Source organism: Pleurodeles waltl, chromosome 9 (genome assembly GCF_031143425.1).
Source record: "Pleurodeles waltl isolate 20211129_DDA chromosome 9, aPleWal1.hap1.20221129, whole genome shotgun sequence".
NCBI classification, from domain to species: domain Eukaryota; kingdom Metazoa; phylum Chordata; class Amphibia; order Caudata; family Salamandridae; genus Pleurodeles; species Pleurodeles waltl.
The window spans coordinates 1,175,688,885-1,175,704,181 of NC_090448.1; the positions used below are offsets into that span (position 1 = coordinate 1,175,688,885).

General features: G+C 45.1%; 1 protein-coding gene across 2 annotated transcripts in view; it reads left to right on the top strand.

Moving 5' to 3' along the window:
* The first annotated feature begins 6,278 nt into the window (after positions 1–6,278).
* ARHGAP5 (Rho GTPase activating protein 5) overlaps positions 6,279–15,297 on the top strand; it is a 259,051-nt gene continuing 250,032 nt past the window's right edge. The window contains exons 1-2 of one of the 2 annotated variants that reach the window (XM_069209095.1): positions 6,279–6,585; positions 11,981–12,056. The gene's annotated coding sequence lies outside the window, so the exon portion shown is untranslated. The remainder of the gene's footprint in view (positions 6,586–11,980; positions 12,057–15,297) is intronic. The other variant, XM_069209096.1, reaches the window with a different exon arrangement.

Here is a 15,297-nt window from a genome sequence, read left to right on the forward strand (position 1 = left end):
TCCTGGAAAGCACAGACTGGGAAAGGAGCCATCTTGTGCTGACGTCATGTGTCAGAAGAGGTTTCAGGAATGGTGGTAGAGGTAAGTGGCATATCACTGCCTGCCCAACAGGAAGAGCACAACAAGCTCGAGGATCCGCGTTGATAACGACCAAACGTGCTGCAGAGAGGAAAGCCAGAAGAAAGGCCAAACCCTGCCTCCTGCACAAGAGCACTGGCGGTGAGTCGCTGTCTGCAGCCACACCAGGAAGGCAGGGCAGACTGGCATTCTGCTGTTGGCACGCCGACACCAGGGCACACCCAGCAGAGGCTCTGAAGCAGTGTTTGCTCCCACGACCCAACGAGGCGCTCCATGGCCAGGTCTCCTGCCAAGTGGACTGTGGGCTGCAGTAGCCGTGGCTGTCATCAGTAATAGTGTTAACGGTCATGCGATGCGTGATCTCAACAATGACGTCATCTATGATGGCATCTGTGATGTCATATGTTTGGTCATTTCCAAGTGCAGGGGTGAGAAGCAAGGTCCGGTGACTACCGCAACTGACAAGTTTCATTGGTTTTAGATTCGGACTTGTAGGCATTGCATCACATTAACTTTTTTTAAATGCCATTATGCCTTTCCATAGCTTGCAAACTGAAAGCCTTTCTAGTGATATTCAATTTCCCTTTGGACACAGAATCAAATACTCTCTGCCTTGGCTGGGTGCAATGGGTTCTGACTACAGGACTTCAGTATAATCCTGAACCCGTGCCCAACCCGACTGCACAGAGCTTGTGGTCCTGGCCACTGGAAGCACAATATGACTACTGGCCCTGCCTTGCACACACCCCCCTCAGTCAGACACGGTACACAGTTTTCAGATGTGTGCAACAGCCGCTGGATGTGTAGTGCAACCTATGCCCAAACCCTGCGCCCAGTCCTTAAGCCACTAGATATGCTTGTCAGCCTTTAGCCATGGCCAACAGCCACTGGATAAAGGGTGTACCCATTGGCCATGCATTCTGCTTAGTCCTTTGCCCCCCAAACTACAGAGCGCAAGGATGAGCTGTGTCCAGTGATCATGCCCACAAACTAAATGCATATGGTGTCTGGCAACTGAACCTTGCCACTGGGCACAGAGTATGGCCACGGTCCATTGTCTGAAGCCAGTCTTTGTGCCTATAACCCTACTGCACACAGCTTTCAACAAAGTGCAGCAGTTACTGAGTGCAAGGCATGGCCTCCAACCATGATCTGCACCCAGGTCTTCTGGCCCAGAACCCACTGTGCCCAGCCTACGGCCATGTCCTGAGGCTAATGGGTGCATCGTGTTGCCCAAGCACAGCACCCAGGCTTCCTGCCAAAGATCCCACTGCTCATGAGCTTTGGGAATGCTCAGTTGCAACTGGAGGCTAGGCATGGCCTCAGGCTGTGCCCTTCACTCTGACCCAACCCCAAAACTGGGTTTTTCAGCCCCACTCTGTGGCCAGTCCACAGCCTCACCCCTACTCCATGCAAACCCAGCCATATTCAGTGGGCTCGGTGTGCTGGACATAGCCTCTGGCAATGATCAGTGCCCACATCTTGTGCCCCGACTCTACTGCACGGGGCTTTTAGACATACACAGTGGTCACCGGATGTAGAGCCTTCAGCCATTCTCCAGAGTCATTTCTCTTGGACCCCAAATCTTCTGTGCACAACCTTTAGTTATATACAGCGGTCACTGGGTGCAGGGAATGGTTTCTGGCCACACCATGCACCTAGTCGTCCTGTCCCTGTACCCTTACATGGTATGTGACCGTGAAAAAATGCTCATAGGTAATTATCAACTTCACATTTTTTATTACACCAGTTATCATTCAGAAACACCCACTAGTGTTGGCTCAAAATTCATTTTTCAGCACTTTTACTCATATATTGCACTTCAACAAGGAAGAAAAGCAGCCTTATTTCATTTCACTGCTTTCAACAAAGCATTATAAAAATGTGTCAACATTAACAGGGACTACCAGTTGGTTCAGGTTAGTTGCTACAGTGACATATACGAGTTATAATGATGAAGACATATTTTTGAAGATATTATAGAAGAGTTAGTCATCTGAAGATTTAAAACACTAATACATATTATTAGACAGTATATGATATAATAAAAAAGACTTCAGGTGGAAAATTACCATTTATCGGTGCCCAATTTCCTCACTGACAGAGGGCACAATGCTTACATTTTTGAGGAGTTTGGCCATATACAATACTCAAAGAGCAAAGGGATTTCTGGGGGTGCATCTTCCTTAACCATTCTGTGCCTCTGACTGTCTGCTGGAATACGTGTCTAGGTCAGGACAATAGTTGGGATGTTTGTGAATTTACTCTAGACCGTCACACAAAGGGAACGGAGTTGTGCCCTGCATATCCTGGTGGATCTTCCTGGGCTAGAGTGGTGAGAGGAGCGGACACTTGCACCTGAATAGGGCTGTGCCTGACCTTACACAAAGCAGTCCCCAACACCCTGAAGTGTGTCTGGGGCCAGGGCAGGAAAGGCAGTGTCTTGTGCACTGCAAAGACTGTCCTTTGAACTTTGCCTACTTCGAAGGCAGAAATGAGTATAAGTATTGCACCCCTGACCCCACAACTTTAGAATCCTTCTGGACTGATGACATTCTGCCTGGACGGAGAGCTGGATGCTGTAGGAGGGACTGCCAATCTGTCTGTTGCTTTGCTGTGCTGGCCTGCTGCTTCTGTCATGAGAGTGAGAGGACTGGACTTTGCTTTCTACATCCTACTTCCAAAGGTTCTCCAAGGGCTTGGACTGAGCTTGTCTCCTGTTAGAAGTCTCAGGGACATCAAAGATTTCATCTGCGAGCACCCAGGCTTTCTTGCTGAGAGTCCTGAGTTACCAGTGGTGCCAAATCCAGCCCCTTGTGAGTGAGTTCTGGTGAAGCCAAGAAGAAACTAAGTACATTGACTCCAAAACCGCTTTGGTAATGGCATCGATGTCTGATGCTGCACCGGAAGGCGTATTCTCAGCTGAGCGCTACCACCGCGACAGACACTGCTGCAGCACCTCCGAAGTCCCAGCAGAATGTGAGTCTTGAGTACCGTGTCCCTGACGTCAGGGACACCAGACTCCGCCGCAGCACCGTGGCCCTGTGGTGTGCCCGTGATCCCGAGAAGTCGACACCTGGCGTCTTCACCTCCTGAATTCATGGACCCCGTAGGATCGCAAGGAACCGATACCTCACCACCGAATCACCTCCCCTGCAACCATAAGAAACCGACATATCACCTCCCCTGTCTAGCAGTAGGGAACTGACACCTCCTCGGTAGCCACAAGGAACCAACACTGCATTAGCTCCAGCGATGCCTCACCTCCCCGATTCCGTGCAAAGTCTTTGTTTCATTGGTCCGTGCAACTTCGTGGACGGCCCGCACTCCCTCGCGAGTGGCGTCGGACTGTTGGGAACGACTCAAACTAAATAGTTTCTGTGGCTAATCGCCTGAAACAGTCACGAAAGTCAAGCCTTCAACTGAACCTTTCTAAAAATCCCATAGTGCTTTGATGTGTGCTCTGTCTCTTGGTCACACATAACATATCCCTCTTCACGTGCAAAGTTTTAAGTTACAGCCTAATGGGCCCAAAATAGTGGCAAACAAAGACAGGGGTCTAACATCCCAATCAAGTATATTGTTCAGAAATGTCACTTCAATTAAAGAGACAGGAAAAAATATAGAAATGTATTCTAGTTTTAATCCAAAATATTAAACTTTTTCTCTTAACACATAATCTATGTTTCAATACTTACAACACTTTCAATTCATTAAACAAGTCAGATGTGTTTTGGGATATCATTTTCCTTTCATCAGGAGCTATTAAAGCTACACAAATCAAAATGCACAACACAGTTTCAGAAAATGCATCAAGTAAAAAATCAACATTAATGCTCAGCATTGACACTTATTAAATATGACACACAACTCCCCTCTTTCAGGCTCACTCGCTGAATGTTTATCTTTCAAGGTGTGGTTTGCATGTGTTTAATGGCCTGTGCTTTTCCTCCAGTTACAGAAAAAAGGATATTGTGCAGCTTTACTTCCTTGTTATTGTGTGCCAGGTATATTCAATGTTTTCTTTATTATTACTAGATCTTTGTGTCAATTTAAAACTGACTAGTAAAGTTTTGACTTTCATGTATTAATGTTGGTTTACCTGTATCCAATAGCTTAATCGACCAAACATCTCTATTTGATTTTTTCCTGTCTCTTCCTTGGATCATCAATGTTATCTCCTTGCAGAGTTCAAATGTTAATTGTGATGCATAATGATTATGCTACTTGAAGTGTTGTGCTAAAAATGTCATTGTCTCTTCTGATATGGTATTTAACTAATCGCCTTCTTGTTTTACTCGTATGCTTCTTTTGGCCCACACAGACCATTCCATGTAGGCATTTTAAAGCACACACCACTTTTTCAGTAACATTATTTGCTTAACGCTTTAGCAATTCTTTTGCCTTTTTGAGGATGCGTAATTTGTGAGCCCTTGACCTCATAAAAGCAACAACTATTTTGTATGTATAGATATTTTTCAGTTTCTTGTTCCTTGATGAACCTTTGTTTTTAAGGCATTATACGTTTCACAGACTGAGATCAGATGAAACCTGAAAAAAGGAAAACTGTATTAGATTGACCTGAAACTCAGAATGTAAGGAACCTAAAACAGTTTAAGGGATGTGCAAATGTTTACAGGCAATTTATACAAAACCTTTCAACCACTGCCCTTCCCATTGCACAGCTGACATAGAAAGGAGTGGTCTTCTTTAAAGAATGTTATACTTTTGCTGCCATTGTTAGACATCCTTATTATACCAAATAGTTAATCACGGAAAAAGATGTTTCAGGTTTTGCAATTGGAGCCATCCTTTCCATAGACATATTACACCTGGTTGCCTACTACTCGAGAACCTTAATGATTATGGATAGAAGTTACAGTACGGTTGAATGTTGTTGGCTATCAAAGAAGCCTTTACTCAAAGGAGGCACTGCTTGGAGTGGGCTGCACATAAAGTGATCATGTGGACAGCTCATAAAAATCTAGGGTCTCTTAGATTTCAGACAATGCTACCAGGTATAAAAATGTCAAAATAATGAAGTACAATTATCACAAAATGTGCTACATTATGCAGCATAATTTGCCTTTTGTTGTTGCATAATTTAGTCAATCCTGCTGCATAATGTGGTCCTCCACTGCCGCATAATTCCAGCAGCCCTGACATTATCTATTGTAATAATGCAACAGGGAAAGTGTTTTGAAGGTTAACGGAAAGCGGTTACAATGTAGCAATGACTGTTTTGTGTCCTTATAAATGTGACTGTTTTGATTTATGGTTAAGGGGAGGTCTGCATTATATTTGGCTTGTCTGCTCCCACCCACACTTACCTTTAACTGGATCAAACCCCATTTTACAATCAGCTCCCTTTTATTTGCAGTCACCTGCCTAGTGATGCCTATATTAGACGAGGTGGGCGAGTATATGGACAGATCTCTTGGCGCGAGTAGCACTGTGGTAGGCCTTCAAGATGCAACATTAAGCAGCACTGTACAAGCCATTTTACCCTCAATCAATAGTATATTTTGCGATCACTTAAAAGGTAACCAAACAAAAACAGTAGGTGTAAGCCACTATTGTAAAACGTTAGTGCAACACATAAAAAAAACAAGTACTTAAAAAATGGTAGGAACATTCATGCCAACAGACCTAAATCAGGCCAGAGACTAAAGATTTAAAATGGCTTTATTTTAATTGTTTCCCACCTGACATTGACTGCTTAAATAGAAGTCAATGATGAGAACGCATTTCACCCAAACTCACACTTTCCTGATGTAAATTGCTATGTATGTGGAGGCGTCGATTGCACTGCAAGAGCCCGGGTTGCACGAGGTCGTGGACCACTAGCGCGCATGCGCTTCCGCACGGCGCATGCGCACCGAGGCCAGCCCACGCTCTGGCCGCAGCAAGGTCACGCGACCACAACACCGGAGCCACGCGCGCCACCCTTTGCGGCGCACGGTGGTTTCGAAGAAACTCGCTATGTGAAAGAAAGCTTCGCAGAGCCCGATTCTGGCTACTTCCGCGAATCTGTCCGTTGTTTCCAAAGGGTAGCCCGCTCTCGGTTACGACACCTTACCTGACGTACTAACTACGGCGTCAAGTAAAGTCGGTGCTTGAGGCGGCCAGGTGCTTCCAGCCAATCAAAGAGGAAATTAAATAATTGTCAAACAATATCGGAGCTGGGATTGGTGAGCGCGGCTGTGCTCACGGCATTGGATGAGAAGAGCTTCGCGGCTGGGCATTGGCCGTGGTATTTCGCAGCCTCCGCTTCCCTCGCGGATTGGCGGAGGAGCGCCGCCAGACGTTGATTGGCTGCGGGGACTTGCGGAGTTTAGCCCCCCGCGGCGCTGCGTGTAGCTGCTGCACGCCCCGCCCCCGCGATGGGCGGGCCTGGTGACGTCATCCCTGGAAGCGGCGTCCGGGAGGGGGCCTGCCCGTCGGTCGGAGTGCGCCGGGCCTGAGCAGCCGGAAGACCCCGGACACCCGCGCGCGGGACCGCTGCTGGTGAGTAGGCTCACCCCGAGGCCGGGCGTGCGCTTCCGGGGCGCCGCGGCCGGGGGGGGGGGGGAGCTGCACCCCGGTCGGACAGGTCTGGGGGGGGTTTCAGGGGTCCAGGCTCCGCCCGGTGCCCCCCCCATAACTCAGTGTCCGCCCCCCAGCCGTGGCCCCGCCCCGTGGCCCCCTCCGGAGCGCTTCCCCTGTGGGTACAGGCCCCTCTGCGCCTCCTGCCCCCCCCCCGGGCGCGGGGCCCCTCACCTGGCCGCAGGGCCCCTCTTCCTGCTCAGCGGGGCGGAGCTGCCCCGCAGCTGTGAGTGGGCGAATCAGCCGTGGCCCCGCCCCCACAGGTCCGCGGGGGCGGGGCTTGTTTGCTTAGGCCCCTCCCACTCGGGGCCTGTCTGTCCAGGCTCCTCCCACTGTGTCTATACTGATCTGTTGGGGGTGGGACCTACTTGCCCAGGCTCCTCCCACTCTGCTGCTATGGTGCTTGCTGTCTCCACTGATCTGTGGGGCGGGGCTTGTCTGCGCAGGCTCCTCCCACTCTGCTGTGACAGGTCCCCCCCTTTGCTGTCTCCACAGCACCGGGGACTTGTCAGTGTAGCCTCCACCACCCTGCTAACTCCTCCCACTCTTGTGAAACCTCCTTTGCTGCTGCTTCAGATCCGCGGGGGCGGGGCTTCTTTGTCTGCTTCCTTCCTCTGCTTTGAATGGGCGAGTTGCTCCTTGACTCTGCCCTCTGCAGTTCTTGGGGGGCAGGGCTCTGCTGTCCAGGCTTCTCTCACATTGGTGGCAACTTTAATGCTGATGTATAAGTCTGAGTGGCTCCCTTCCTGTATCCTCAGGTATCTGCCATAGCAGGGCCTAGGCTTCCTGTCTCCGTCCACTCTGTGCAAGGCTGAGTGGTGACGCGGCTCTGCCACTTCACCTCTGCAGGGGTAGGTCTTACCTGTTCGACCTCCCACCTCTGTGCAAGGCTGAGTGGCTCCTTTGCGGTGTCACCAGAAATTGTTTGTGCAGGACCTATCCACTGTGCACCTATGCTTTGTAGCACATGGAGCTGCTTATGCAGCTCTGCAGGGGCGGGTCTTGGTGCTCCCCGAGGTATAGTCGCACTCTTATAAATGTCTGGCCTCCGCTCCCTTCACTGGTCCTCAACTCCAGCAGACAGGCCATTGTATGTGCCTGGGCTACTACTGTCCCCGTCATTCTGCAGGGGTGTTGTCAGGCTATAGAGTTCCCGCTGTACTTCTCTGAGTTAAATGTTAAATCTTTAATAATGAACAATTCATAGTTGCAAATCTAATTCTTATTTTTCTTTATTTAAAAAGTACAATCTAGATAGAAAAATTGATTTGCTAATGAATACGGAATATGATATTGCCTGTCAATGATATTCACATTTATAAATTACTATCACCTTTTTGTAACTACTGTTGCATAAAAGATCGAAAGGTCGCTTTATTGGCTATTTAAAAACTATAAAATGTTTTATACGGTAAAATGCCTGTGGTTTGTGCCAGGCCAGGATTAGGATGAGTCAGTTAAAAAAAAAAAAAAATATAATAATAATAATAATAATATATATATAACATAAAAGGATTTTATTAATTGCACCTGCTCTCAATTTCTCTCCCTGAATCGGACATACGGAAAATTTTATGGAAATCACCTATTAATGAAGCCTCACGCAATAGAAAAATCTGTTTTTTTTGCTCTGGGTGCTGTTAAGGTAGCCATATATGTAGTGTTGTTTTATAAAAACATGAAATATCTGCCTACTTGTTTAGTTTAGTTTATTTACATATGTGAGAGAACCAAATTAAATACTGATCAGTTTAGCTGTCAATTGCAGTGCCAAGTTCTTATTACAGTGGTGAATTTTATGTGTACCTAACTATAACTTAAGTTTATACTGTTGGAGCAAGGAGAATTTTTATAGTTTATTTTATTCAGTTTTAGATATCATTGCAATTTTATACATTTTATTAGAATTAATGAACAATGTTAACTTTAATTGTTTGGATCAGAGTTCCACCCTCCTCTTTAGGGTTGGATGGGGGCTGTTTCCCAAATGGTGTACATGTCTGGTCAACCCCAGATCTCTCCATGACTCCAGCATTGGTACGTGTCTTAACCTCTCTTGCACTGTGCCTAGCTGGCCTGCAGGGTTGGCTAATGATTGGACTTATCAGCCACTGCCACACAGTGCCATGCTGCCCCTATGATGTGAATCTATGCATCTACTGGGTTTCTTATCCCTCTACAGTCGGCCCTGTGCCATGCTCCGCAGGATGCAGGGAGGAGCTAGGCTAACTCACCCTCTTCCATGTCTCCGCACATAGCACAGTTTTGGATTGGCCTTAGTAGCTCAAGTGCTAGTCCCCAGCAGAGCAGAAGATGAGGGTTGGCTGCACCCCACCTTCTTTTCACGTATGGGTCTGGTTTCAGCCCCCAAGCCTGTGTTCCAAACACAGCTTGAGAATGGGGCTTTGCTTCTGCTTAAACGTCAGTCAGGAGCTTGTGGCCCAAGGGCTTTGTACCTACCACAACTCAAGATTGCTATGCCGTTTACTTGTTTGCCTAAAGGGCAGCACATAGGTAGTCAGGCATTGATTACCTTGTTTTGTATTGTAATCATATTTATATAGCGCTTACTACCCCTGACGAGGCGTCGAAGCGCTTTTCGGTGAGTAGCACACTACTCTGGAACCCAACAAGAATTAGTGATGGATTAGTATCGGGAAATAATGAGTACAGTTTTAGTATTATTATGAGTTAATTTGAGCCACGGATATGAGGTTTGTTAGTTAGATTGACTGGAGTAATGGAGGGGTGGAGGAGGAAAGAAATCTAGAAGTGTTAATTGGGAGTATATCCTTAATTTACTCAACCCAAAGGCTTGGGGTGAGTAAAGGGGGGTGGAGGAGGGAAGAGTATGTTGAAGGGTTAGGGAGAGCATAGTAGCAGGGTGAGATAAATGCGGGAGGATTTAGTAGGGTTGTGTGGGAGGTCACGGTAGTAGAGTGAGGTTTGGTGAGTTAGATGTGGAAGCGGAGGGAAGAGCTTAAGCAGAGTTATTTAGGAGATGAAAGTAGTGGAAAGGATTTGGGATGAGTCAGAGTGAGAATGGAGGATAGTTTGATAGAGACATGACATATGATGATGAGTAGATAAGTGTGAAAAGATGAAAGCAGGAATTCATAGATATCTAGTATAAGAACCCACCAAAGAGCCATGCAATGACCCACGAACATGCCAAGCACAGAAGCAACCTATATACATATACACACACACATGCACATACAATACATAATTAGAACCATGGGTAAAATATACTTAGTCAAACAGGTTTAAAGTGTGTGTGTGTATTTTATTGTTATGACATAGTAGCAATACATATTTTCTAAAGAAACTATACATAATTAGAAATATACACATAATCTGAAAAAAATATTTATCAGCATAGGCTTATGCAGTTCATAGTTGTTGTTTGAATATGGTGGTTATGAAGGAAAGAGTCAACTCTTGAGTAGTTTTCTGAAGACAAGAAAGTTATCTGTGGCTCTTGAGGTTGTAATGTCTCGTTGGATATGAAGAACCATTAAATCCCCTTTTTATGTCTGGCCTTTGAGACAGCTGTAACTGTCTTGCCAGACTATGGTTCTTAACTAAAAATCACACATAATGTACATCCATGGTGGTGGTTTTGGTCAGTGGTCTTCATCCATTGGTCTTTTAAGTTGTCACTCACATTACTATCGGTGGCCTTCACTCTGATTGAATACACAGCGCCTTTGCACATTATTTACATCCACCTAAAAATAGTTCCTTTTTCGTCAGGGGCAAAGCTGGAACGGAGCATGCATTTTAATTCTTTTTTGTATTATCCTTCGAAGCTGGCAATTTGTTTTGTCTTTTTTTATTTAAAAAAAAAGCGTTAAAGTCACATTTTGATATTGTTGCTGCCTGGAATTCAAATAATTGGTTAGGTGTTCATTTTCTGTACTCGCGTTCACAAATAATTCTGCATGTCCCAACTGAAAGGCTTGTTGTTTATAAACATCACTAGGAAAACATCTTCATCAGTAAATTCTTATTACGTTTATTTTTATTGCTAATGTTTTCCTTTTTAATTTGTATGGCATCTGCTTGTAAGTTAAACAAGTATTGGCAAAGCCAAATTGTTTGTATGGGCAAGCTGGTGCAATAGTTACATTTCTTTTTCTTTTTTTGCAAGAATAAACCACAAAAGAAATACTTGCTGCCACCAAAAATTTTCTGCCATATGCTCGAAATAATAATTTGAAGTGTAAGAAACGTGGCTGGTTTACTAGTGAAATATATTTTTTTAAACCTACTCAGTTTCATATTCATGAAGGAGATATGAATAAAGACCTACTCAACCACTGCAATTGCAAACGGCTACAATATTACAATGTCACTCAGTACACTTTAGAGCAACAACTTTAAAAAAGAAAGGGACATTTAATCTCCTCTAAAGTGCAGGCATACTAACTACAGGCGAAATAAATAGCGGTTGTTTTAAGAAAGCAAAATATATTTTTAAGCGCCTTTTGAATCAACTTTGGGACTGGAGAGAAAGGAGCTGTTTTTAGGCCTATGCATGCAGAGTGCTCAGTATTTGCCCAGTCACTAAAAGCTAAGAAATGGACTGACCCACAGCCCGTGTCCTAATCTGTCGTGGGCAGAAGCAACATGTCAGTGACATGTGAGAGACCCATCAACGAAGCCCACGAACCACAAACCTATCTACATAATACTGATGGGCTTCTACCTCCCATCTGCACTGCACTGTGTGCTAGCTGTGTGAACTTGTATCCAGTCCTGCAGCATCTCTGGTTTGTAACTGAGTGCGTGATATTCAGTATAGATACCCGCATGCGGGGTGCAGTGCACTGTAATGTAACTGACTAGTAGTACTGCATGCCTACGGCTGCGACCATCCACCGTTGAGTGCCCAAGCCCCATCCCACCTGCAGCTGCTGCTTTGGGTGGATACAGAGCAGGCCAGTCAGGCAGCAGAGGGGGTGGGGCCTAGGGCTGTCCTGAGAAGATTGATGGGACCTCCGTGGCATCTGATGTTGACGGGCCTCCTGGCACTCTTTGTGGGGGCTGGGGGGGGAGGGTGCACTACTGAGATTGGGGCTTGTGCTATGTTGGCTGGCTGGAGTAGGGTGATCTCTCAATTACAGTTTATCACTAATTCCTCTGCAGCCCATGCTGCAACATTTGGTTGGTCACCCCTCATCCTTATATTTGTATGTTTTTTTTTTTAATTTTATTTTATAAACTACCCCTTAACGACACGATGTCTGAGTATTACTATGGTAAAGAGTATTTACATGTGTATTAACCAACTGTATGGATATGTTCTACTTAGGATGCCACAGAAGAAGCCATATCTCTGCCCCATGGACCACGACACCAGGCTGCAAATATAGGAATTTTCTTTTAAGGTACAGCACAATATGTTTTTTTTTCCCCTCTGTGCTTCGGGCAGGGAACTGGAACACAGCATGCCTCCAACATGTACCTCTTTGATTATTAAATAAGACTGAATCTAGGCACTCAACAAGGATTACATGCTTTGTAGCTGTATACGTTCAGTCTTTGGTCTTTTAAGTTTTGGATGAATGTTTGAAAATAGTTGCAAATTTTCATTTTCATCAGTTCACACCATGCTTAAGATTGAGTAGCTGCTGAAATGAGTATTCTAATTTTGTCTTCTTAAGTAAATCAGTGTCCTATAGCCCATATGAACCAGATGCCTGTGTTACCTATTGAGAGGTCCTGGTATTATTAAACCGTGTTGGTAGGTGCACTCCTTGACATGAACGTGAAGACCTCGGTGGTTGGTGCCAAATCTTCCCATGCTAGGCGGCAATCATCAGTGGATTTTGGGATTAAACACCAATCGTACGTTTGTTTATGATACATTTTGTAGACTGTTTTTGGAAGAATAAAATGTCAAAATCAGGCGCTACTGTGGGGGGCGGTGGAGTACGTGGTCTCGGTCTCATCTTTCTGTACACTGGGACAAGGGAACTCCATTACTTTTATTTTCGGTAATATAGTGACTTTTTCATGAAGGGTTCTAAACCAGTTTGGCTCTAGTTTAACTTTAGTTCACTTGAATTTGCTGTGTTACTTGTAGGCACTTTGTAGTTGCTTTAATATGTGTAATGGATATTGTTATGCTAACAAAGATTTGTCTAGCGTTGTACTGCCACTAGTATGCCCTAGCAGCACGGTCTGATTGCGGTACCTTCACCCATGCCTTCGAGAACTTTCTCTCAAACTGTGTCTCCTTTGAGTACATTCACGAGTAATGATTCACAGCGCTTAGTGATTCTTAAGCCTTTGACTACTGTGTAATAACGAAAGGAGTGTGGTTGCTTGGAGTCTGTAAGTGTCTGTCTACGTTGCACATTAGATGGGAGAACAAGCAGCCTAGAGTGGCCTTTTGGGCAGCCAACCTGTCACTGAGCGCCGAAGGCAATGGCTTTCTGTAACTTTTTAGAAAATCAAAAGCAGTCCAGAGGTGTTTTCAGCCAGAAGCTGTTTGCTAGCTCAGGTCGGAGAAGTTTGATTTCAAACAATGATAGTGCGCATTCTCACGTGCTCTGCTCTGTATTAATCTGCTTCTGAGTAAAAACACTTATTAAATACTTATAATTATTTTTAGGTCTGGTGTTAGCCAACACCATGTGAGTTTACTAAAATTGTACCTGTAATATATTTAATGATACCTTTAGCCTGCACTCTTCATGCATTGATTTGTTGTTGTCGTTCATATGTTTCTTCCACCCACTTCAGCATGGAGCAGGGGGTTGCCCACTTCAGCCATTGGCTGACTTCACTGTGATGGAGGGAATTTGAGTCTTTCTTAAAGAGTGCATCCACAAACAAGCTTGTTCCCCTAAGTGCCTGGGAAAACTATGGCATTATGTGCTTTTTGAAGCCAAAAATACTTTTGCTTGTAGCTACTATCTTTCTGTATACTTACATGGTCCTCACAACTTGCCCAAATTAAAGTTTTACAAGACCAAGCAAGCATTGGCAAAGACGAAAGGCTGGCAGCTCCCACTAGAATATTGGCCTTGCAAATGGTTGCTATAAGCATACGTTCATTGGTTGTATCATTACATTAGGTCGGAGCTAGAGGGTTTGAGCAGCACCTGGATGCCATCACGGCCATTGAAGGAAAGTATTTTGTACCTCTGTTAGGGTGTAGAACTATAGTGTGTCTCACCATGAGAACAGGTAGACCATAACAGCAAACTTGGAGCATGTTAAACATGTTTTAAAACTTCTATTCAGTGCTGGAGGGGTTTATGTCCTGATAATGCTATAATTTTATTGTGCACTTTATTAAAATAATTACACAAACGTGGGTGAAATTCTGGAGTACGCTCTTCAGAGTCCTGCAGAAGACTTACCGTCCCAACACTATCTCAAAGAATGTTCTCTTAATCTGTGAGCTTGTGCCCCTGTTTGATCCTCTTGTCTGGAGTGCTGCAGCATTGTGGGCCGCTATTGCGATGAACAATCCGGGTGAGCTCCTAGCCTCTGTCCTTCTTGATGAAGCCCTACCCTGGTCCAGAAATCTTCTTCTCGTGCAGAAACCCAGAAGTGGCCCACCTTGGCGCAGGTCTGGCCTCATGCCTTGGCGATCTCGCCCGTAACGTTCCTCTTATCTCCAAATAGATCTGCACTGCCGTGTCCTCACTCTTTCATCTGTGTAGAGCAGGAATTTCCAACTTTTTCTATTCTGAGAGCTTCGTCTGCTCTAGGTCAGTAAATCACTCTGAGCTACTAATACATTTAACCTTATTACAGTAGTGACCGCCCAATCATTTCAGATGGGGTTACCAGCAAAAATGTTGGGAAACTGTTATCAATATGAAACACCTCCATTTACAAATGAAATAGCCAAAGTAGCACACACCTTTTGGCACAAAGGACAAAGCCACAACAGTAAGTCTCCCCAACTGAGCTTAATTTACCATTCAGCTATCAGCTTGAAATATGTTTTGCAAGTGCACCCATTTATCTTCATTGGCAGTTTCTGAAGATAAGCATATTTTTATGTTTACCTTTCTATTTTAATCACATAGGCTAAATTCCCCAATTTTTTTTCTGAAAGAAGCATCATTTTTGTACTAGCTTTCATTTTAAGTTAACACACAGTCCATAAAAATCAGCTTGTCATTTTCATCAAGTACTCCCTTCACAAGGACAGAATCTACTTGAAATGTACAGGCTTTACAATCGCATGCAACAGATGCCCGCAGTAAAACCAGTGATGCCTCTAAAATGCCAATAAGGCTCATCTGTATACTAGAGGCATCACTGTGCCAAGTCTGGACATCATAACAGCCAGGAAGCTCAAAATATGTTAGTCATGGCCATTATTATGCCAGGAGTGGCCAAGATTGAGCCAGTTATGCTCACTGTGTGGAAATGATGGATGTCACTATGCACAACTAGACCAAGAATGCCCAAAGTGTGTCTAGAAAGAAAATTATTATGATAGGGCTACTACTGTGACAGGAGGAACGGGCACACGTGTTCCTCAAATTAATTCTGTGTGATGGGGCCCCACATACGCTTTTGGTGGTCCACTGATACACAGATGCATGGACAGTGAGGCTCGGAAGTGGATCCCAGCTCGTGACCAGGGCTGACCATGCAATC